Genomic DNA, 23789 nt, shown 5'->3' with positions numbered 1-23789 from the left:
ATAGTGCCTTATACCTCTCATCAGGTTCAGGTATTGACTGCTACCTCTGATACTTGGGCGGTGCTAGCAGCCAACCAGTGGAGTACACGCCGCCATAGGGTGTATTTAAGCAGCACCATTCTGGCGGTTGGGGTCTTCCTCTTTTCATCGTAATAAAAGCTTGCTGCAGAAGGATCCTGGTGTCCGCGTGCATTCTTGCTGGCGAGACAATTACGCGGGTCACACCAACTATGTATATAGCAGGTACACAGTGAATGTCAGGAGAGGGTCCAGGTTAAAAACTAACACCAAATAAGTATCACTGTTGCTGTATCTGGAATTTCTATCTTGTTTGGAAGGCAGAGACAGGAAGACTGTTAACACCTGTATTTAAGGCAGAGCATCTGCATAAAGAAAAGCAATGCTTTGTTTCTCCTATCCTTTTCTTTCTCCTCCTCTTCCTCCTCCTTTTTTACCTTGTATTTGTGGAACAAATGTTCTGTATTCCTAGCTTCTATACAAAACAGGTAGATACAGATAGTCTTTGCATATGATAAAGACAGATGATAAACCTCAGTAAAGCTTAAAGGAAGTAATTTGCTATGGGATAAATGAAAGAGAACACAGGGAGGGCAATAGGCATGGAGGAGGCTATCCTATTAACAGCAGTAACAGAACAAGATAAAAAGACTTCAGGAGAAGTTTATTACAGGGGAAACAATGGCTGGCATTAACAAAATGTTACATGTTCCCATGCTCTAGGTCGGAATTATTTATTACTATCAGATTATGAAAATTTTGTTAAAGGCATTTACTGTTTAAAAGATTATTTGTCCTTCCACAGATAGTTATTGTTTGTGAATTAGGTACCCAATACTGTGCTAAGTCCTGAACACACAAAAATGATTCATGCAAACACTATTCTTGCTCTATAAGCTTACGGTCTTGTGGGGGTAATCCACCATAGACCATGCATAGAAACATATACATCACTATAACATACACTATGAAACCTAAAGAAAAGCAAGGGTGACCCAACACCCTAAAAGGGATAAAGAAAACATGTATTCAAGGGCCCAGAGTTGAGAACATTGTAGCTCAGTAGGGGAAATTAAAGAAGGTGAATTTGTTTGGAATATAATAGGGAAGAAATTAATAATAATAATAATAATAATAATAAATATTAAAAAGGAAGCCAGAGGGGCTGAAGACATAGCTTAGTGATGAAAAATACTTTCTGTGGGGCTGAAGAGATGGCTCAGAGGTTAAGAGCACTGGCTGCTTTTCCAGAGGTCATGAGTTCAATTCCCAGGAATCACATGGTGGCTCACAACCGTCTATAATGAAATCTGATGCCCTCTTCTGTTATACAGTTGTACATGCAAACACAACATTTTATACATAATAAATAATAAATAATAAATCTTAAAACAAAAAAATTCTCTCCTTTTTTCCCCAGAGTTCCTAGCATTTACATGGTGGCTGACAATCTTCTGTAGCTCCTGTTTTAGGGAATTTAATGCCATATGACCTTCTGGAATATAAGGCACTCATGTGGTATGCTAATATACATGCAAGTAAAATACTCTTATTACTCATCTACGCAAAAGATAAAAATACCTCCTTCAAAAAAAAAAAAAAAAGAAGAGGTCAGACACACCAGATATCTTTGCGTTCAAGGCCATCCTGGTCTACAGAGCCAAAGCTACACAGGGAAACCCTGTCTTGAAGAGCCAAACAAAACAACAAAACAAAAAAAAAACAAACAAGATCGTAAATCAAGTGTGGTGACACATGCCTGTAAATGGTGCATCAGGAGGGTCAGGAATGATGGTCAACCTGGACTATATGAAACTGTCTCAGAAACAAAACAGCAGCAACAACAACAAAACCTCACAAGAATCTGAGTGTCTGGGATGCTTTGGGACATTGAAAATTTTTTATCTTAATTCTTGGCTAAATAGGAAGCTACTGAGGAGTGTAGCTGTTTGAATGAAAATGACCCCTATAGACTCATATGTTTGAAAATATGGTCCCCCATTGATGGAAAAATTAGGAAGTGTGACCTTGTTGAAGAGGTGTGTCACTGTGGGTGCGCTTTGAAGTTTTAAAATCTCACACCATTCTCAGTTAGCTCTTTGCCTCCTACCTGTCTGCCACCATGGTCCCTTCCATGAAGGTCATGTACTTACCTTTTGAAACTCTAGGTACCCAACAACTGTTTCTTCTTTAAGCAGCATTGGTCATGATATCTTAGCACAGTGATAGAAAAGTGGCTAAGGCAAGGACTTTGAAAACAGGAGAGAAATGCTTGGAGGTACACTTATCTCAAAGATCCTTTTGTCCTGTAAAATTATTCGTAAGAATTCAGAAATTTCAAACCTCAGAGCGCCCCGAGCCAGAAGACCAAGCCCTCTCGGGTGGGGTGGGGGAGGGGCTTGCGCGAGGCGCAGCACAGTCGCAGTGTCCGCCTCCATTGTCCAGCGTGACATAATCGCCATTGCTATGGCTACAGACGCTGAAGGGAAAACGCTGAGCTCTACCTGGGCCTGGTGGGTTGCGGCGGCGAGGGTTGGCAACGGGAACCCTCTTCCTGGGCGCAGTGGCTGCGGTCGTGGCTCCGCTAGCTGACTACTTCAACGTGGTAGGCTGAGACCAGGAGAAGCCAGGTAAGGCTGTGGGGCGGGCGCCGCCTGGACTCCGCCTCCGCCCCCGGGCTCCGCCTCCGCCCACCCAGGCTCCGCCTCCACCACCGGGCTCCGCCTACAACCCTGGACTCCGCCTCCGCCCCAGGATCTTCCCCCGTCTCCGCCCCGGGCTCTGCCTCCGTTCTCGGGCTCCGCCTCCCTCCTCCGCCGGACTCCTCCCCTGTCCCCCTCCTCCGCCTCTGGGCTCCACCTCAGCCCCCAGCAGCCATCCAGTGGGCTAGGTGGTGCTGGGCCTGTCATTGTGGCTGGGAGGAGGGAGGAGAGAGGGTTGGGTCCCGCGGTGGAGGAGCGGCAGGTCCACGGTTGTCGGCCATGGCGGAGCGGCTGAGCCTGTCTGGCTGTAGGCGAGTGTGAGGGACCCGCAGGATGGGGGTCGCGGGGCGAAGCCGGGGCGTTGCAGTCGGGGGCTGGCGGGCTGGGCGGGTCGAGAGAACCTGCCCACGTTCCATCATGAGCTTCTGTGGAGGCTGTTGGTACCCAAGATGGCGCACTCGGGCCCCCTGGGTTGGGAGGGCGGGAGAACAGTGTGCTGAGTTCCTAGGGATACACTTGTGCCCTTCTTCCTAAGGAAGAGTGATGCTGAGGCTAGACCTCCAGGAAAGGAAGTGCAGAGAGTCCAGTGCTGCCTCCTGCCTGCCCTAGGGCGGGTGAGGTGGGGGAGCTTGGACATCCCAGTCTAACGAATGTACTTGGAAAGACCAATTATTTTTTAGGCGAGGTCCCAGACTGGCAACTGGAAGAATTTTGTTAGAAAATCTTAGAAAGCATATGTATGATTGTGGTTTGCATGGGTGGGAAACATCTTTCTATGTGCTCCCCAAAGTGTTAAAGGAGTGGGGAGGGGAGGGGAGAGGAGGAACATTTCCTGGCAAAAAAAAAAAAAAAAAAAAAAAAAAAAAAAACAGAAAGGAAAAAAAAATCCTGCTTAATTAAGTTCCACCTTTTGTGTGTATGTCCAAGAATTCTTAAGTTGTGTTTATGTGTACATCCTTTCCTCATATTTATGTGCATATGTGCATATATGTATATACTCTAAAAGCTTGCTGAATAATGGTGTTTCAATGTCTTCCTCACATTTCAAATGAATTATTTTTGGGCGCTAAATCTAAACCTAATTCTTATCAATATTTAGAGGTTTTGCTTGTTTTGAATGTGTGGTTTTATTTTCTTAGTTAACAGTGTGTACACAGTCCCTTACACCAGGGTCATCATGCTTGGATCTCTAGAAAAGTAATGAAAAACAACAAACAGTACTAATAATGTTAGTGACTAAAATGAAAGTTACTGAGTGCATTGTACAATGACCTCAGATGCTCTTTTCAGACAGGACATTTTTTGATGAATATTTTTTTTTTTCATGAGGAATAAAATGCCTGTTAAGCTTAGGGCTTGTTTACAACATTCTCTTGAAAACAAGGTTTAAGAAATCATAACATCCTGAAATCATAACACCAAATGATGTACAGAGAGGACATAATCACCTTTGCAGATATGATCTCCTAGGGATAAGTATGGCAGGATGCAAAGCCCAGGACATTTTCTGAGGATCTGACCTGTCATAAAACCTAATGAAAACATAGATTGTTCCCAGAAAATGAACATGTGTATAAAATCAACTACGTGTAAAGCAAGTACAGAGTGAGTGTCAGAAGAGGGACCAGGTTAAAAACTAATACCAAATAAGTAGCACTATTGCTGTATCTGTAATTTCTATCTTTTTTAGAAGGCAGAGACAGGAAGACTGATAACTCCTGTATTTAAGGCAGAGTGTCTGTATGAAGAAAAGCAATGCTTTGCTTCTCCTGTTCCTTTTCTTTCTCTCCCTATTCCTCTTCCTTCTTTACCTTGTATATGTGAATCAAATGTTCTATCTCTGAGCTGTATTCCTAGCTTCTGTACAACAAAGGCAGATACAGGTAATCTTTGTATATGATAAAGCCAGATGCTAAACCTCACTAAAGCTTTAAAGAAGTAACTTGTTATAGGATAAATGAAAGAGAACACAGAGAAGGCAACAGGCATAGAAGAGGCTATCTTATTAACATCAGTAAAAGAAAAATATAAAAAGACTTCAGGAGAAGTTTATTACAGGCAGCACAATGGCTGGCATTAACAAATAAAATGTTATATGCTCCCATATTATAAATGTTATAATAGGTGGGAATTCTGTATTAATGTCAGATTATGAAGACTTTGTTCAAGGCATTTACTCTTTAGAAGGATATTTGTCCTTCCCCAGATAGTTACTGTTTGTGAATTAGGTACCCAATGCTATGCTAAGTCCTGAACACACAAAAATGATTCATGCAAACATTATTCTTTCTCTATAAGCTTAGATTCTGGTGGGGTAATCCACCATAAACAAACCCATAGACCATGCATAGAAATGTATACATCACTATAAATTACACTGTGAAGACTAAAGAAAAGCAAGAGGGCTCTAACACCCCAGACAGGACAAAGAACATATGTATTCAAAGGGTCTGAAGCGAGAACATTTTAATTCAGTAGGGGAAATGAAAGAAGGTGAATTTGTTTGGACTATACTAGGCAAGAAAAAAGGAATAATAATAAATATTATTATAATAATAAAGATTAAAGAGGAAGCCAGAGGGCCTGAAAAGATGGCTTAGTGATGAAAAATACTTTTTGTGGGGCTGGAGAGATGGCTCAGAGGTTGAAAGCACTAGCTGTTCTTCCATAGGTCATGAGTTCAATTCCCAACAAACACATGGCGGCTCACAACAATCTATAATAAAATCTGGTGCCCTCTTATGGTGTGCAGGTATACATGCAAACACAATATTGTATTTGTAATAAATAATAAAACTTAAAACAAAACAAAATATTCTCTGCTTTTTTTGCTGACTTTTTAGCATGTCCATGGTGGTTGACAACTTCTGTAGCTCCTGTTTCAGGGAATTTGATGTCATATGACCAACTGGGATATAAGGCAGGCACAGGTGGTAGACTCATATACGTGCAAGTAAAATACTCTCATCACTCATCTACAGAAAAGATAAAAATAGCCCCCTCAAAAAAAAAAAGAGGTCATTGGGCATAGTGGCACACACTGGATCTCTGTGAGTTCAAGGCCATCCTGGTCTACAGACCTACTCCAGTCCAGGCAAAGCTACACAGGAAATGCTGTCTTGAAAAGCAAAACAAACAACAACAAAACAATACAAAAACAAACATATGAAAAGGATCATAAAGCAAGTGTGGTGACACATGCCTGTAAATGGAGCATCAGGAAAGTCACGAATGAAGGTCAACCGGGACTATAAGAAACTCTGTCTCAAAAACAAAACAGCAGCAACAGCAATAAAACTGCACAAGAATCTGAGTGTCTGGGATGCTTTGGGACATTGAATTTTTTTGCTCTTAATTCTTGGCTATATAGGAAGCTACTGAGGAGTGTAGCTGTTTGAATAAAAATGACCCCTCTAGACTCATAAGTTTGAAAATCTGGTCCCCAGGTGGAGTAACTGGTTTGGAAAAATTAGGAAGTGTGATCTTGTTGAAGAGGTGTGTCACTGTGGGTGGGCTTTGAGGTTTTTAATCTCACACCATTCTCAGTTAGCTCTTTGCCTCATACTTGTAGATCAGGATGAAAGTTGTCAGCCACTGTTCTCTCTGGTTCTCTGCCTGCCATTCCTGTCTGCCACCATGATCCCTTTCATGATGGTCATGGACTGACCTTCTGAAACTCTAGGTACCCAACCAAATGTTTCTTCTATAAGCAGCCTTGGTCATGATATCTTAGCACAGTGATAGAAAAGTAGCTAAGACAAGGGGTTTGAAAACAGGAGAGAAATGCTTGGAGGTACACTTATCTCAAAGATCCTTTTGTCCTGTAAAATTAATAGTAAAATTCAGGGCTCACAGCACCCCGACCCAGAATGCAGAACCTTCTCGGGTGGGGCGGGGGAGGGGCTTTCATGAGGACCAGCGCAGGCGCAGTGCGCGCCTCCATTGTCAAGCATGATGCAAGCGCCATTGCTAGGTCTACAGACGCTGAGCTCGTCCCGGGCCTGGTGGGCGACAGCGTCGAGGGCGGCGACGGGAACCCGCTTCCCGGTCGCGGTGGCAGCGGTCATGGCAGAGCTTCATTGTGGTAGGCTGAGACCAGTCAGGAGAAGCCAGGTAAGGGTGTGGGGCGGTTGATGCCTGGGCTCCGCCTCCACCCCTGGGCTCCGCCTCCGTCCTCTCCCGGGCTCCGCCTCCGCCCCCCGGGCTCCGCCTCCCTTCTCTCCCGGGCTCCGCCTCTGCCCCGGGCTACGACCCCGGGCTGGGCTCCTCCCCCGCCTCTGCCTCTGGGCTCCGCCTCCGCCCCCAGCAGCCATCCAGTGGGCTAGGTGGTGCTGGGGCAGGCATAGTGGCTGGGAGTTGGGGAGGGGAGAGCGTTGGCTCCCAAGGTGGAGGAGCGGCAGGTCCACGGGTGTTGGCCATCGCGGAGCGGTTGTCCCTGGCTGGCTGTGGGCGTGTGTGAGGGACCCGCAGGATGGCAGTCGCGGGGTGAGGCTAGGGCTGTGCAGTTGGAAGCTGGCGGGCTGGGCAGGTCGGAGAGCCTGCCCAGGTTCTGCCAAGAGCTTCTGTGGAGGCTGCTGGTACCTGGGACCGCGCCCTCGGGCCACAGGAGTTGGGAGGGCGGGAGCACACTGTGTGGAGTTCCTAGGGCTACACTTGTGCCCTGCATCCTGAGGAAGAGTGATACTGGGGCCAGTCGTCCCGGAAAGGAAGTGCAGGGAGTCCAGTGTTGCCTCCTGCCTGGCCTGGGGCGGTGGGGTTGGGGAGTCTGGATATCCCAGTGGAATGAACACTAGCTGCTTGGAAAGGCCACAGGATCCTTGCACCTTGAACCATTTCTAGGACTATTGTTTCAGGACTTATGTGCCGGCATTACAGAATGAAGTGACTCTAAGTAAAGACAGCCAGCCTACCACTGCAGGTGCTCTCTCTCACTTAGCTTTCAAGGGATTTGATTGTTCTCTTTATTCCATCAGAGAATTCATCTTAAGGCACAGTTTGGTATATACATTGCTGTTTATACTTTGATGGACTTGCACAACCAGGAGTATACAGGATTCATGTGGGCTTATTTTCCTATTTGTATTTCTTTAGGTTGCTATGTATAGATAATCAGCATGTAAGAACAAGGTTACTGTAGAGCTGGGAAAGCTCTTTTATTTCAAGTGTATTCCAGTTTTACACTTGCAAGGAATTTTCGCTACCAGCCCAGCTGCCCCTTGTCTCAGGAGGTGCTTAGGTTGTGTTTGCATGATTTTTTTTTAATTTTATTTTATTTTTCTTATCAGTTACATTTTATTAACTCTGTATCCCAGCGGTGTCCCGCTTCCTCTTTCCCTCCCAGTCCCTCCCTCCCTCATCTCCACCGTGCCCCTTTCCAAGTCCACTGATAGGGGGGGACCTCCTCCCCATTCATCTGATCCTGTTTTATCAGGTATCTTCAGGACTGGCTGCAAAGCCCTCCTCTGTGGCCTAACAGGACTGCTCCTCCCTTGGGGGGGTGGGGAGGCCAAAGAGCCAGTCATTGAGTTCCTGTTAAAAATAATCCTTGTTCCCCTCACTTTGGGAAACCAATTAGTTACTGAGCTACCACAGGCTACATCTGAGCTGAAGTTCTAGGTTATATCCATACATGGTCCTTGGTTGAATGTCAGTCTCAGAAAAGACCCTGTGCCCAGATATATTTGATCCTTGTGGAGCTCCTATCCTTTCCCCATCAGACTAACTCCCCTTCTGTCTTATGATTCCCTGTACTCTGCCAAGGGTTTGGTCATGAGTCTTTGCTTTGAAAACACTGCTAGTTAGAGTCTTTCAGATGCACTCAGTAGACTCCTGTCATACGTCCAATGCACATCCCATCTGTCTTTCTAAACGAGGATTGATCATCTTACCCCATGTCTGCTCAATTGATTATCTTTTTTAGGTGTATAGATTTCATTATGTTTATCGTATCTTATAGGTCTATATAAGTGAGTATATCCCATGTTTGTCTTTCTCCTTCTGGGATATTTCACTCAGAATGATCTTTTCTAGATCCCACCATTTGCCTGCAAATTTCATGATTTCCTCTTTTTGATTGCTGAGTAGTATTCCATTGTGTAAAAATGCCACAATTTCTGTATCCATTCCTCTGTTGATGGACATCTGGGTTGTTTCCAGGTTCTGGCTATTACAAATGAAGCTGCTATAAACATGGTTGAGCAAGTATCCCTTTTGTGTACTTGAGCAAACTTTGGGTATATACCTTGCAGTGGTATAGCTGGGTCTTGAGGAAGCACTATTCCTAATTGTCTTAGAAAGCACCAGACAGATTTCCAGAGTGGTTGTACCAGTTTACATTCCCACCAGCAGTGGAGGAGGGTTCCCCTTTCTCCACAACCTCTCCAGCATGTGTTGTCGCTTGAGTTTTTCATCTTGGCCATTCTGATGGGTGTAAGGTGATATCTCAGGGTTGTTTTGATTTGCATTTCCCTGATGACTAATGAGGTTGAGCATGTCTTTAAGTGTTTCTCTGCCATTCGATATTCCTCTGTCGAGAATTCTCTGTTTAGCTCTGTTCCCCATTTTTTAATTGGATTACTTGATTTGCTGCTTTTCAGCTTCTTTAGTTCTTTGTATATACTGGATATTAGTCCTCTATCAGATAAAGGGTTAGTGAAGATTCTTTCCCAATCTGTAGGCAGTTGTTTTGTTTTGATGACGGTGTCCTTTGCTTTACAGAAACTTTTCAGTTTCATGAGGTCCCATTTATTGATTGTTGCTCTTAGAGCCTGTGCTGTTGGTGTTCTGTTCAGGAAGTTGTCTCCTGTGCCAATGAGTTCTAGGCCGTTCTCCACTTTTTCTTCTAACAGGTTTAGAGTATCTGGCTTTATGTTGAGGTCTTTGATCCACTTGGACTTTAGTTTTGTTCAGGGTGATAGATATAGATCTATTTTCATTTTTCTGCATGTGGACATCCAGTTGGACCAGCACCATTTGTTGAAGATGCTGTCTTTTTTCCATTGAATGGTTTTGGCTTCTTTGTCAAAAATCGAGTATTCAAAGGCGTGTGGGTTTATTTCTCGGTCTTCTATGCAGTTCCATTGATCCTCCTTTCTGTTTTTATGCCAACGCCATGCAGTTTTTATTACTATTGCTCTGTAGTACAACTTGAGATCGGGGTTGGAGATACCTCCAGATGATCTGTTGTTGTACAGGATTGTTTTGGAGATTCTGGATTTTTTGTTTCTCCATATGAAGCTGAGAATCTTTTTTTCAAGGACTGTAAAGAATTGAGTTGGTATTTTGATGGGAATTTCATTGAATCTGTAGATTGTTTTTGGCAGTATGTCCATATTCACAATGTTAATCCTACCAATCCATGAGCACGGGAGATCTTTCCATCTTTTGATATCTTCTTCAATTTCTTTCTTCACATACTTGAAGTTTTTCTCAAACAGATATTTCATTTGCTTGGTTAGTGTCACCCCAAGGTATTTTGTGTTATTCGTGGCTATTGTGAAGGATGTTGTTTCCCTAATTTCTTTCTCAGTCTTTTTGTCTTTGGTATACAGGAGGGCTTCTGATTTTTTAGAGTTGATTTTGTATCCTGCCACTTTGCTGAAGGTGTTTATCAGCTGGAGGAGTTCTGTAGTTGAATTTTTGGGGTCGCTCATATATACTATCATATCATCTGCAAATAGTGACACTTTGACCTCCTCTTTTCCTATTTGTATTTCCTTGATCTCCTTTAGTTGTCTTATTGCTCTGGCTAGGACTTCAAGTACTATGTTGAAGAGGTATGGAGAGAGTGGGCAGCCTTGTCTTGTCCCTGATTTCAGTGGGATTGATTTAAGTTTCTCTCCATTGAGTTTGATGTTGGCTATAGTTTGCTGTATATTGCCTTTACTATGTTTAGATATGTGCCTTGTATCCCTGATCTCTCCAAGACTTTAAACATGAATGGGTGTTGGACTTTGTCAAATGCTTTTTCAGCATCTAAGGAGATGATCATGTGGTTTTTCTCCTTCAGTTTGTTTATGTGGTGTATTTCATTGATGGATTTCCATATGTTGAACCACCCTTACATGCCTGGAATGAAGCCTACTTGGTCGTGATGGATGATATCTTTGATGTGTTCTTGGATTCTGTTTGTATTTTTTTTTTGAGTATTTTTGCATCAATGTTCATAAGAGAGATAGGTCTGAAGTTCTCTTTTTTGTTTGGTCTTTGTGTGGTTTAGGTATCAGGGTGACTGTCACTTCATAGAATGAGTTTGGTAATGTACCTTTTGTTTCTATTTTGTGAAATAGTTTGAGGAGAATTGGCGTTAGCACTTCTTTGAAGGTCTGGTAGAATTCCGCGCTGAAACCATCTGGCCCAGGTTTTTTTTTCTGGAGGGGAGACTGTGAATGACTGCTTCAATTTCTTTGGGGGATATAGGGCTACTCAGTCTTTCTACTTGATCTTGACTTAATGCTGGAAGATGGAATCTATCAAGAAAATTGTCCATTTCATTTAGGTTTTCAAATTAATTTTGTGGCATATAGGCTTTTGTAGTATGACCTAATGATTGTTTGAATTTCCTCAGTGTCTGTAGTTATGTCACCCTTTTCATCTCTGATTTTGTTGATTTGGATAGATTCTCTCTGCTTTTTAGTTAGTTTGGCTAAGGGTTTGTCTATGTTGTTGATTTTCTCAAAGAACCAGCTTTGTGTTTCATTGATTCTTTGAATAGTTTTATTTGTTTCTAATTGATTGATTTCAGCCCTGAGTTTGATTATTTCCAGCCATCTGCTCCTCTTGGGTGTATCTGCTCCTTTTTTTCTAGGGTTTTCAGTTGGGCCATTAAGTTGTTTGTATGTGATGTTATGAATTTCTTCTTGCAGGCACTTAGTTCTATAAATTTTCCCCTGAGCACTGCTTTCAATGTGTCCCATAAATTTGGGTATGTTGTGCCTTCATTTTCATTGAATTCTAGGAAGTCTTTAATTTCTTTCTTTATTTTTTCCTTAACCCAGCTGTCATTGAGTAACAAGTTGTTCAGTTTCCATGTGCATGTCAGCTTTTTGTTATTTCTGTTGTTGTTGAGGTCCAGCTTTAGTCCATGGTGGTTAGATAGAATAGAAGGGATTATTTCAATCTTTTTGTATCTGTTGAGGCTTGCTTTATGACCAACTATATGGTCTATTTTGGAGAAGGTTCCATGCGGTGCTGAAAAGAAGGTGTACTCTTTTGAGTTTGGGTGAAACGGTCTGTAGACGTATATTAGGTCCATATGATTTAGGCTCTCTGTAAGTGTTTTTATTTCTCTATTTGTTTTCTGTCTAGTTGATCTGTCCCATGGTGAGAGTGGAGTGTTGAAGTCTCCCACTATTAGGGTATTAGAATCAATGTGTGATTTAAGCTTTAATATTGTTTCATTTACGAATGTAGGTGCTCTTGTATTTGGGGCATAGATATTCAAAAGTGTGATGTCCTCTTGGTGGATTTTTCCTTTGATGAGAATATAGTGGCCCTCCTTATCTTTTTTTATTAACTTGGGTTGAAAGTCCATTTTATTAGATATTAGGATGGCTACTCCAGCTTGTTTTCTAGAACCATTTGCTTGAAAGACATTTTTCCAGCCCTTTACTCTAAGGTAGTGTTTATCTTTGTTACATAGGTATGTTTTTTGGATGCAGCAGAATGATGGATCTTGTTTCTGCAACCATTCTGTTAGTCTGTGTCTTTTTATTGGGGAGTTGAGTCCGTTGATGTTGATAGAAACTAGTGACCAACAATTGTTACTTACTTTAGATGTGGGGTTGGTGGTGTCACTGAGTTTCATTGCTTGTATTCTTTTGTTTTGTTGCTGTTGTTGTTGTTGTTGTGTAGTTATCTATTTTCTCTGTTTCCTTAGATGTAGTTGTTTTCTTTGGTTTGGAGTTTTCCTTCTAGTAACTTTTGTAGAGCTGGGTTACTATGAAGATATTGTTTAAATTTGGTTTTGTCTTGGAATATTTTGAATTCTCCGTCTATGTTGATTGAAAGTTTTGCTGGGTATAGTAGTGTGGGTTGGAATCTGTGGTACCTTAAGGACTGTATGATTTCTGTCCAGGCCCTTCTGGCTTTCATAGTTTCTGTTGAGAAATCTGGTGTGATTCTGATAGGTCTACCTTCATATGTTACTTGGCCTTTTTCCCTTGCTGCTTTTAGAATTTTTTCTTTGTTCTGTAGGTTCAGTGTTTTGACTATGATGTGACGTGAAGAATTTCTTTTCTGGTCTAGTCTACTTGGTATTCTGTAGGCCTCTTGTATGTTTACAGCCATCTCCTTCTTTAAGTTGGGAAAGTTTTCTTCTATAATTTTCTTGAAAATATTTTCCGGACCTTTGAGCCTGATTTTTTTTTCTCCTACTCCTATTATTCTTAGACTTTGTCTTTTCATGGTGTCCTTGATTTCTTGGATGTTTTGTGTTTGGAACTTTTCTGATTTTATTTTTTCTTTGAGAGACATGTTAATTTCCACAAGTGTATCTTCGGCTCCTGAGATTCTTTCTTCCATCTCTTGTATTCTGTTGGTGATGCTTAACTTTGTAGTTCCTGATCTTTTCTCTATGTTCTCCAGCTCCTGGTTTTTCTCTATTTGTGTTTTCTTTATTGATTCTAATTCTGTTTTCATATCTTGCACCATTTCCTTCATCTGTTTGAATGTAGAGTCCTGCTTTTCAATGACAACTTCTATTTTTTTGTCCATTTCCTCTCTATGTATCACTAATTGTGGCTCTACTTCTTTGGATATAATTGCCTGTAATTCTATGAGAGCTTTGTTTATTTCTTCTTTATTTGTCTTCATTTGTGTGGAAATTTCTTTGAGAGCTTTGTTCCTTTCTTCTTTGTTTCCTCAATTTTCGTGGTCATTCTCTGAGAGCTCTATTTGTTTCCTCTTTGTTCGTCTCGATTTCTTTGGCTATTTCTCTGAGGGCTTTGTTCATTTCATCTTTATGGGCCTCTAATAGCTGGAAAATCATAGTCTTGAGGTCATTTTCTTGTATATCTACTGAATTAAAGTGTCCATTGGTTTGTGGGGTTGCTGGTGAGGTCATTATGTCCTGATTTTTGTTGGGTGTGTTCTTACGTCTGCCTCTAGCCATCTGGTTACTTATAACCCTCACTGTTTGTTCCTGAGATGTATCTAGAAATAAAAAAACTGAAGAAGTCTAACAAAACTCAAGTGATAAGCCTCACCAACACAGTCCAAAACATGAAAAAGACATTCTCATGACTAGATAAAATGCTATTCCTTAATTTCTCATCCATCAGATTCTCTGTTTCTTGACTTTTACTGAGCTCTTTAATCTATTTTGGTGAGTTTTGTTCAGAGTGATACATACGGATCTTTTGAATTATTTTATGTGCATTCTTCTAGATTGACCACAAAAATGTGTTGAAGATGTTATCTTTTTTCCAGTATTTATTTCAAGATTTCTTATTTTAAAAATATCAATTGTCCATAGGTATTCTGCCTGGGTCTTCGATCTCATCATTGACCAAAGTGTTGTAACTATGCCAATACCATCCTGTTAATTACTACTATATTTTTTAGTTCAATTTAATCTTTGGATGGGTGATCCCTCTTGCAGTCATTATTTAGGATTGTTTTAGGTTTCATGGTTTGTTTGTGCTTCCATTTGAAGCTGAAAATTGTCCTTTCAACATCTAGTAAGAATTGTCTGGAATTTTGATGAGGATTGCACTGAATGTTGATGTTGCTTTTTTTTTAGGATGGAGAGTATTACTCTATTAATCTTACTTATCAATGAGCAGGGGAGATCTTCCTAGCCCTTGCCCAGGCATAAAGATAAACAATCTTCAAAAATACAGCAGATAACTGAAAATCTTCTCCATATCAAAGGACTACCATCATTCTGAAAATGTAAAAGTGTACAGAAATCTAAAATACTTTCATCAATTGCACACCCAAATAAAGGCTAATATGCAAATGCATAAATAAGTCAAAAGAAAAATTAGATATAAAGAATATATAAAATACAAATAAAGCACACATGTAATTCTAAATAAAGGCTTTTTTATTACTCTTATTAATTACAGTTTATTCACTTTATATTCCAGATGTAGCATCCTCCCCTATCGCTTCCCAACCCACCCTCACTTTTCTTCTCCTATGCCTCTCCCCCAGTCCAATGATAGGGTAGGACCTCCTCCACTTCCATCTGGCACAAGTCTATCAGGTCTCATCAGGACTGACTTTTTTTGTTTTCATATGTGGAGTGGTAAGGCTGCTATCCCCTCAGATGGAGGTGATCAAAGAGCCAGCCCATGAGTTCATGTTATGTCACTATTTGCAGATGATATATGGTAGTATATCTGAGAGACCCAAAAAATTCCACCAGGAAACTCCTACAGCTGATAAATCTATTCAGCCAAGTGGATGGATATAAAATCAATGCAAAAATACAGTAGCACTCCTGTATACAGAAGACAAAAGTGCTGAGAGAGAAATTGGGAAAACATCACCCTTCACAATAGTCACAAAGGACATAAAGTACCTTGGTGTAACTCTAACCAAGCAAGTGAAAGACTTATAAGGAAAAAACTTCAGTCTCTGAAGAAAGAAATAGAAAAAGATATCAGAAGAGAATTCTTAAAGAAATAATTCAAATGGCTGAGAAACATTTAAAGATATGTGCAAGATTGATAGTCAACAGGGAAATGGAAACCAAAAGTAGTTTGAGGTATGGTCTAAAGAGAGTCACAATGGCTAAGAATATTCAGACATTGCTAGTAGGAGTATAAAAATGTATAGCCACTAAGGACATACTTGTGGCTTTTCCTGAACAATATGGAGAATGTTCTGCCTCAAGAACTAGCTATATTACTCTTGGGCATATATCCAAAGAATGTTTCATCCTTCCATGGAAACATTTGTGCAAACATGTTTATGATTGCTCTAATAAATACTTCCAGAAATTGGATATAACCCAGACATCCATAGCAGAAGAATAGATAAAGAAAATGTGGACATTTACACAACAAAATAGTACTCAGTCATTTTACAAAGTAAATCATGAAATGTGAAAGTAAATGCTTATCTGCAGACAAACTAGAAAGAAGTCAGTCTGAGTATATAGTAACACAAGTTCAAATATACTAATATGGCATGTATCTTCTTACATGTTAATATTACTTTTAAAGTGAATGACAAGCAACCTACAGTACATAAAACCATGTAGGATACACACAGAATAAGGGACTAGTGTTCGAGAACAAGTAACTAGATCTCCCTAGGATAGGTCAGTAAAATAGTTATTTATAGATGGAGTATGGGCTCATAAAGAAGAATTGGTTGGAAGTGGGGAAGAAAGAGGACATTAAGGAAAGTAATATTATGAGAGAGCGAAGATGAAATGTCAATTGAATGTTACTGTAGTAACCTAATACAGCAGGAGATTCCTAAAATGTATACATATCTGAAGGTGATCCAAATGAAATAATACAAGAGAGGCTCAACAGGATGTCACTTGTCATCAAATGAAGAATGGGTTTTATCGACTTGAGGTGATGGCCAAAAGAGTCTTATTTGAATGCCCAAACAATGCACACTTTTATCAAGATTATAATTTGCTCTCCATAACTTCACTGCAAGTCTCTATCGCTGAATACAGCACTTACACAACTCACTGAACACAGAGAAATTAAGCTGGTGCCTACATAGAAATTTCACTGTATAGGTTTATTTATCTATATCTGGACTGATGTAGAAAAAATAGATAGATAGACAGATAGATAGATAGATAGACAAATAGATTTATTTGTGTGTGTAATCTATCTGTCTATCTATCTATCTATCTATCTACATCAGATAGATGATAGATAGATAGATTTGTGTGTAACCACTATATATTTTTTTAAAATTCCAGTAAACAAATTTTGCAAGACTATACATAGGAGACATCAATTAATTATTTTGTTTGTTTATATACAAGAATTAACAGTACATAATTTTTTTTCACTTTCCTACCTTCAAAGCCTCTTGCAGTTTTAGCTCTTTTGAAATTTCATGGCTGCATTTTCATGAATGGAGTTTACATAAGTTAGATATCAAATTTTGATTTGCATTATATTGTATATGTCTTATTATAACAATATATATAATAAAAATACCATGAAATTATATCAATAATTTATGATAAACAGTAATTATGATAAACAGTATTACAGTAAAGTAGAAAAGGTATAGAGATGAAGTACTTTTCTTTTTGGTTGTTATGAGATAGTTGACTGACTCCAGCCATCTCAAGACTTCTGCTGCCAGGTTCAAAGCTGAGTTCATAATCACAGGCTCCAAAACTTGCTCCTATCCTGATTCTTAAGATGGTTAATGTTTGTCTTTTAATCAGGAAAGAATGTAAAGAGTAATGTGGCTGATAAGCTAAGCTAAGCATACAAACTGTAAATGTGTTGTCTGTCATGACTTAAATTGCCTATGAGCATCTTGCCTCCTCTTTTGGTCCTGTATAATTCTGAATTTGGTGCCAGATATCCAGGAGGAGGTCTGAATGCAAAAGCTGAGTTGAGAACCCTGAACCCAGGTGTCCTGCATAAGGCTGAGTCAGTAGTGTTTACTTTCTTGGTCAAAACCCCATGTCAAAGTATGATTGAAATATCCCTTTCCAGCCTCCTCCCATGTTCCTCCTCTAATCCACTGATAAGGGATGTCCTTTTCCTCTATCTTACTGTAGCTTATCAGGTCTCTTCAAAACTGTCTGGATCTACTTTCCCTGTTGCTTAGTTTAGCCACCTTGACTAGTGGAAGTGATCAAAGAGCTATCAAAGTGATCAAAGCATGACTTCCCCTGCTCCTCATCCTAGGAGAAATCAAATGTTCAAACTACTCTCACAACAGCAATCCAAAACAAACAAGCTGTTTTTGGATGAACTACAATTTTGTCTCAGACTCTGGTGCTCTCCAAAGTCACTGTGGACCATGATGAAATCATACAGATTGTTGAAGAAAGAACCAAACATGTTTTTCACCCACATGGAGGAACCAGGTGCAGAGCCTCAGGGCTATGGGATTCCAAGAACACCACGATGAGAGGAAAACAGAACAATAAAAAGACAACAAATTCAAAGCAAGTCTGGCTATAATGACAGAAATATCTCAGCACTGTGAGCCTCAGTTGTCTGGACTTTGCTACAGTGTGTGCGATGGCCTGTTATGAAAACCTTTGGGTAGGCACAGACTAAGAGCCTGAAGCAACAGTAGGAAGCAGCTGTAGCATATGAAGTCTTCTCTGACATTGTTGAGGTCTGAGCCTATTGCAGGAACTAAGCCAATAATCTCCTTGGATCCACCTTGATGCAGACTGTCTCTGTGTAGTGAAGAGGCTGACATGTCCCTTCCTTTGCTTTGCCTCAGCCTCCTCCTAAAACCTGTATATACATCAATGGAGATGCCTCTGTTCGATTGTGCTTATTACGAGGAAACTAACCCCTACATGGAGGGAGACGTTAACCTTGCTACATTTATCCCCATTTCCATCCCACTTGATCTACCCCAATACCGCCAGAACCTTTTTGACAGAGAACCAAGTCTACTATGGAATATCAGCCTGTGAGTACTTGTTTGAATGTGCTATGTTTGTTCTGGTTCAAAGATAGTACATGACCTGCTAAATACCAATAATTCCAATGAGAATAATGAACTAGATGCAGAACAATGTGAAAAAGTTTCATATTTTTTTCTGCTTCATTGTGCTTCTGCAAACATTTCCACTTCTCTTTGTTATGTTTCCAATCAGGAAGAAATCAGACAGTGAAATAACCAACCTTTGTGTCCGCTCCATGGTGTGATTCCATGGTCAGACTTAACATATTTTTAACACAAGGACTGTAATATGTCAAGATAAGTTTCCATTCTTCTCAGGTCCATTTGGCCATCTAAATGTCTTGTGATTAAATATCTGTTTCTTTCCAGAGACTTGGAGAGATTCTGCTAAAGTGAACTTGAATATTCCTATGTCCTCAGTACAAATCTTAGACTCTCTGGTTTCACATGTTCTGGCTTTATTATCTTTTAAAGTATCTCAGAGTTTAGACACTGTGGTAGTACTTATTACTGATACTGTAATAGAGTGTTCTGAAATTCATGTTTTTCGTGCCCATATTCTGGCCCCTGCTTAGTTAGCTCTGCTGGAAACCCAGTGTTCTCTGATTTGATTGGTGGATTTATGATTTTAATTTGCAACCTTTCTGTCTGTCTTTCTCCTCCCCCACAATCTCAATTTTGTTTTAGGATTTGTCTTTTATGGTACTCAGTTTTCCCTGTGTACATCTGTTTATTCTATCCTTCATCCGAGTTCTGGTGGAGACTGCTGATTCTTGCTTCAATGCCCAAGTGAAATCATTGATTGGCTCTGTCTTCTTTTCTGTTGTTCATCTCTTTACATTCTGAAGTATTCATCAGACACTTTATCTCTCTGAGAAACTGTGTGTTAGGTTGTTGGTTATTTGTGATACTGTGGAGGAGTCATTAGGCTTTTTCATATTCCTGTTTTTCAGATGATGCTATAATTGGTACATGTGTTCATTTGAACATCAATTTTGGGATTAGGGTGGTCCTTTGCTGAAAAGTACCTTCTTGAAACTTGAGTACATATTTCCTTTCTGAGCAGGAAATAAACATACAAGCCTGGTAGTTGTATTGTTATGGAGTATTTGCATAGAAAACACACACACACACACATACACACATCAGGATTCCTATTTTTTTGGAAGTAAACAACTCTTGCGAATGTTTTCACAAGATATAGAAAGCATAGTTCAGTAGCCCACCGCAGCCAGAGAGAGAAGGAATTCCAAGACAGGAAGAAGAAAATAGCCCATCCTCAGAGATAAAGAAAAGACAGAAAAAAACTGAATTGTCAATTGACAGGTCTTAATCTAGATTCTGTTTGACCTGTGATAGGTGGATCAAGTCTCAACTCCTTGAAGTTTAAATCATGGTTGTTTAAAGTTTACACACAGATATAAAAGTTCTGAATATATTATCGTGACCACAATCTATAATCTACATTGAAAATCTCAGTGTAGGAAAAGCAGGTAGCAAGTGTCTGTAAACAGTTGGAGTAGACTGATGCTTTACAGATAAGTTTGGGTTCCAAAAAAGGATGGTTCTGAGCAAAAACAAACAAACAAACAAACAAACAAAAACTAGCCTTTCCTCTCTCTGAAGATGTAATCACAGATAAGTTTCAGCACAACGAGAAGCATTGAAGTATGTCTTCAACAGGAATGAAAGGACATTAAAAAATTTGAACACAGGGAACTTCCCAGAGACTCATACTCCAACCAAGGACTATTCATGGAGATAACCTAGAACCCCTGCATAGATGTAGCCCATGGCAGTTCAGTGTACAAGTGGGTTTCATAGTAATGGGAAGAGGGACTGCCTCTGACATAATCTGATTGGTCTGCTCTTTGACCACCTCCCACTGAGGGGGGAGCAGCCTTACCAGGCCACAGTAGAGGACGATTCAACCACTTTTGATGAGAACTGATAAACTAAGATCAGAAAGGAAAGGAGAACCTCCCCTATCAGTGGACTTGGGGAGTGTCATTCATGGATTTGGAAAGTGGCATGCATGCAGAGGGAGGAGGGAGGGTGGGATTGGGAGGGAAGGAGGGAGGGGCTTATGGGGGATACAAAATGAGTGTAATTAATAAAAAAAAGTTTGATCCTGTAACTATGAGAAGACTAGCCAGGATTTTCACCTGGTGGTTTTCATAGCACATCAGAACTCCACTGATTAATATTTTAAAACTCTGAAACTTTAAACTCTTTAAGTCTCATTTTCACATACTTTAAAATACTTTCTCAGACCTTTACATCTTACAATTACATACCCTAAATCACTTTCTTAGACATTCAAAATTTACATAAACTTAAAGCGTGTGTTTCCCCAATCTAGGCATTTACCAGGAGGCAGATTTGTTTGATTACTGGGATAAATGATTGACAAGAAAGTTATTTTAAATGAAAGAACCATAAAATGTAAACTGTTAGGTATTAGTAGCTTCAGTTTGAATCTCATTTAAATCTAATTTTGTGAGATTAGATTTTTCAATGTCAAGCCAGCAAGGTAATGCCTTCTTCAGCAGGGAATCTAGATATCTGTAGAGAAGAACAAGGCCTGGCTTTCATGCATGATATGGACAGACCATGCAGCTGCAGCCTTTTTAACAGGAGCTGCCTAAAGTTTCATAACCTCTGCTAAACTTCTAGAGTGACAACCTGCTGTGAACATGACAAGAGATATAAGAGGAGTCAATTTGAGCAGGAAGTATAATCTAAATGGCCTCTATATCAGTCAAAATGACAGAGACTAAATGGAAACCTGGGCACCCAGTCTGGGTCCTCCATGGCGTTCTCAAAGACTTTGTATGGAGTAAGGGTTAACGGTCTTTGGATGCCACACAAAACAACATTGTCTTCAGCTGCCATGCAAGGCATCATGATCCACCAAACATCAGACTCGTGAGGGCTGAGTTTTTTTTTTTTTTATGGAGCAGGAACTTGAAAAAGTAACCTATTTTGGCCAGGCAGAGTAGAGCATTTAACTCAACAGTGTCCAAAGGTTAGACAGGGATTTATTGTTGGGTGAAGCATGTGGCAATCCATGGTTCAGTCATCATCATCATCACAGTTGAAATATGATCAAAGGAAAGGCCATTTCTGCCTACCTTAGCTACCAACTCCAGATGTCTGGCAGAGACATCATTTTCATTACATCTTAAATCCATACTCAGCAGAACTCTCTGAGGACTTTGAGGGAAAGCATCTAACTTATTGCCATATTTTTTCACTTGAATACTTTTTATTAATTAATTCCATTTACATATTGTTCAGAGGCCCCACACTCTTCTCCTCCCAATCCTACTCTCTCTCCCACATTCTCCTCCAGTATTCTGTTTCCTACCTACCCAGCCCCTGTAGTTTTATGATGACTGAGTTTGTTTTCCTCCCCTGTGGTCTGTTAGGGCAGTTCCATCAGGGGAAAGTGATCAACAAACAGAAAATATAGTCCATGTCCACTCCACTAACTAGTGGGCCCATGTGAAGCCTCATCAGCACATCAGCTACTTTTATGTAGAGGACCTATTTTGAGACCATGTATTGTCCTTGGTGGGTGCATCGGACTCCTTAGAACCCTCTGGGCCCTGGTTGATTGTCTCTGATGATGTTCTGGTGGCATTCCTGTCACACAAATATAAATGAATAAATATACAGATGTAACCAACTGAATTAATTCTTTAGTCTTTAGTATTGCTTTTATGTGACTGGAAAAACATAAGCCCTCAGCTCAAATGAAAAAAGAAAGAATTTCTTCTTGAATAAATTTGAGAGTCTATGAACACAATTTAGGTTATCCCAAATTCCATGAAACAATGTGGAAGCAGCTTCATCAATGTTCATAGTAACAGAATAAATAAAGAAAACTATGAATCCAATACAGGAGTGGAAACCTCAGAGAGGATGTTGACAGCAAAATGGGGCAAGTTATCATACAGGCCCAAGATGGCTATGTGATGGCATTCTTGTCTTTTACATTGGCAAAAGCCAGGAGTGTGCTGGGTTGTGGAGAGCCGGGGTTTGGTTGCCATGGTGCTGGCTTCCTCCCTCAAAACTGGTAAACCATTATGACCGTTGGACAACCGTCATTACGAGCCCAGCCGTGGGCGTCATATGGGGTGATGGGTGAGCAGCCAATCAGGGAATGATATGTCATCTCACACCACTCTGGTGTGAGCAGGGCTTATATAAACAGCGCCACTTCGGGGCTCGGAGTCTTCCTCCTTTCATCCTTTGACTGCAATAAAGCTTGCTGCAGAAGAATCCTGTTGTTCAAGTGCGTTCTTGCTGGCGAGACGATTACACGGGTCACAACACTGGGTTACTACATTCTAAAATGATTTTATTCATCACCTAATAGATAGATAGATAGATAGATAGATAGATAGATAGATAGATAGATTGAGAGATAGAGATATAGAGACATAGAGATATAGATATATAGATACAGATACAGATATAGATAGAGCTATCATTTTAACCGCAGAGGTGTCCAAGAAATGGCTACTCAGGGTGCTGCAGGTAGCCCAGGCTATGGTAATGATCCTCTCCAACTACAACATTGCAATCTCTCCACATCAATGAAGTTTTCATAGCCAGTCTTTGCAGACATGGCTCTGTCCAGGAGTTCTCATTGATAAATACATACATTCCTGCAGTTCAAGATTTAGTATGGGATAATTCTTGGGGAAAACTAATTCTCTTTCTCTTGGTTTTTGCTCATTGCATACTTTAGCCCAATAGATTCTCTCTTAACAGAACATCTAGCCACAGATCCCAGATTCATGTAGTACAACCAAATGGAGTATCTTCCTGGTGATGGCAGGCCAGAAGGCAGAATCCTTCCTTCAGTAGAACCCAGTTGGACTTCAGGCTCATGATTTCTGTTAAGCTCCCTCTCTTAGGGTCACCCAGATTCTTATCTACCACAGGTTTTGAAACAAGCTACTGAGGACCCATCTCTAAGCACTGAGGGAGCATGAGTGACACAGTTCAACTCAACTACCTGCAACAAAGTTCCACTTTCTCCCATTGTGAGCACTTTTGTACTGGCTTCATGTACTTGGGGTTTTTCCTCTTTTATATGCTATTTTAACTTACTTTCCCCCCCCTACCTTACCCAGGAAACTCTACCCATTCATTTAGTCTGCAGCCTTAGAGAAACACCTTTCCTTTACTACTTTTTGATTTCTTTTAAAGATTTATTAATTTTTACAGTATGTTTACAACTGTTTTGCCTACATGTTTGTGTGTGTACCACTTGTGTGCATGGTCCCTTCAGAGGCCAGTGGAGGACACGGATCCCCTAGAACTGGTGTTACACAGTATTGGAACCTAAAACTGGCTACTCTGACTTGAATCAGAGCCCTCCACAAGAGCAGCAACTAGTCATCACATATCAATCATTTTTCAAGCCCAAGAACACTCTTTTGCACATGTTTATTTATTCTTATTTCA

This window comes from Meriones unguiculatus, assembly GCF_030254825.1.
Source record: "Meriones unguiculatus strain TT.TT164.6M chromosome 13 unlocalized genomic scaffold, Bangor_MerUng_6.1 Chr13_unordered_Scaffold_41, whole genome shotgun sequence".
NCBI classification, from domain to species: domain Eukaryota; kingdom Metazoa; phylum Chordata; class Mammalia; order Rodentia; family Muridae; genus Meriones; species Meriones unguiculatus.
This window is presented reverse-complemented; position numbering follows the sequence as displayed.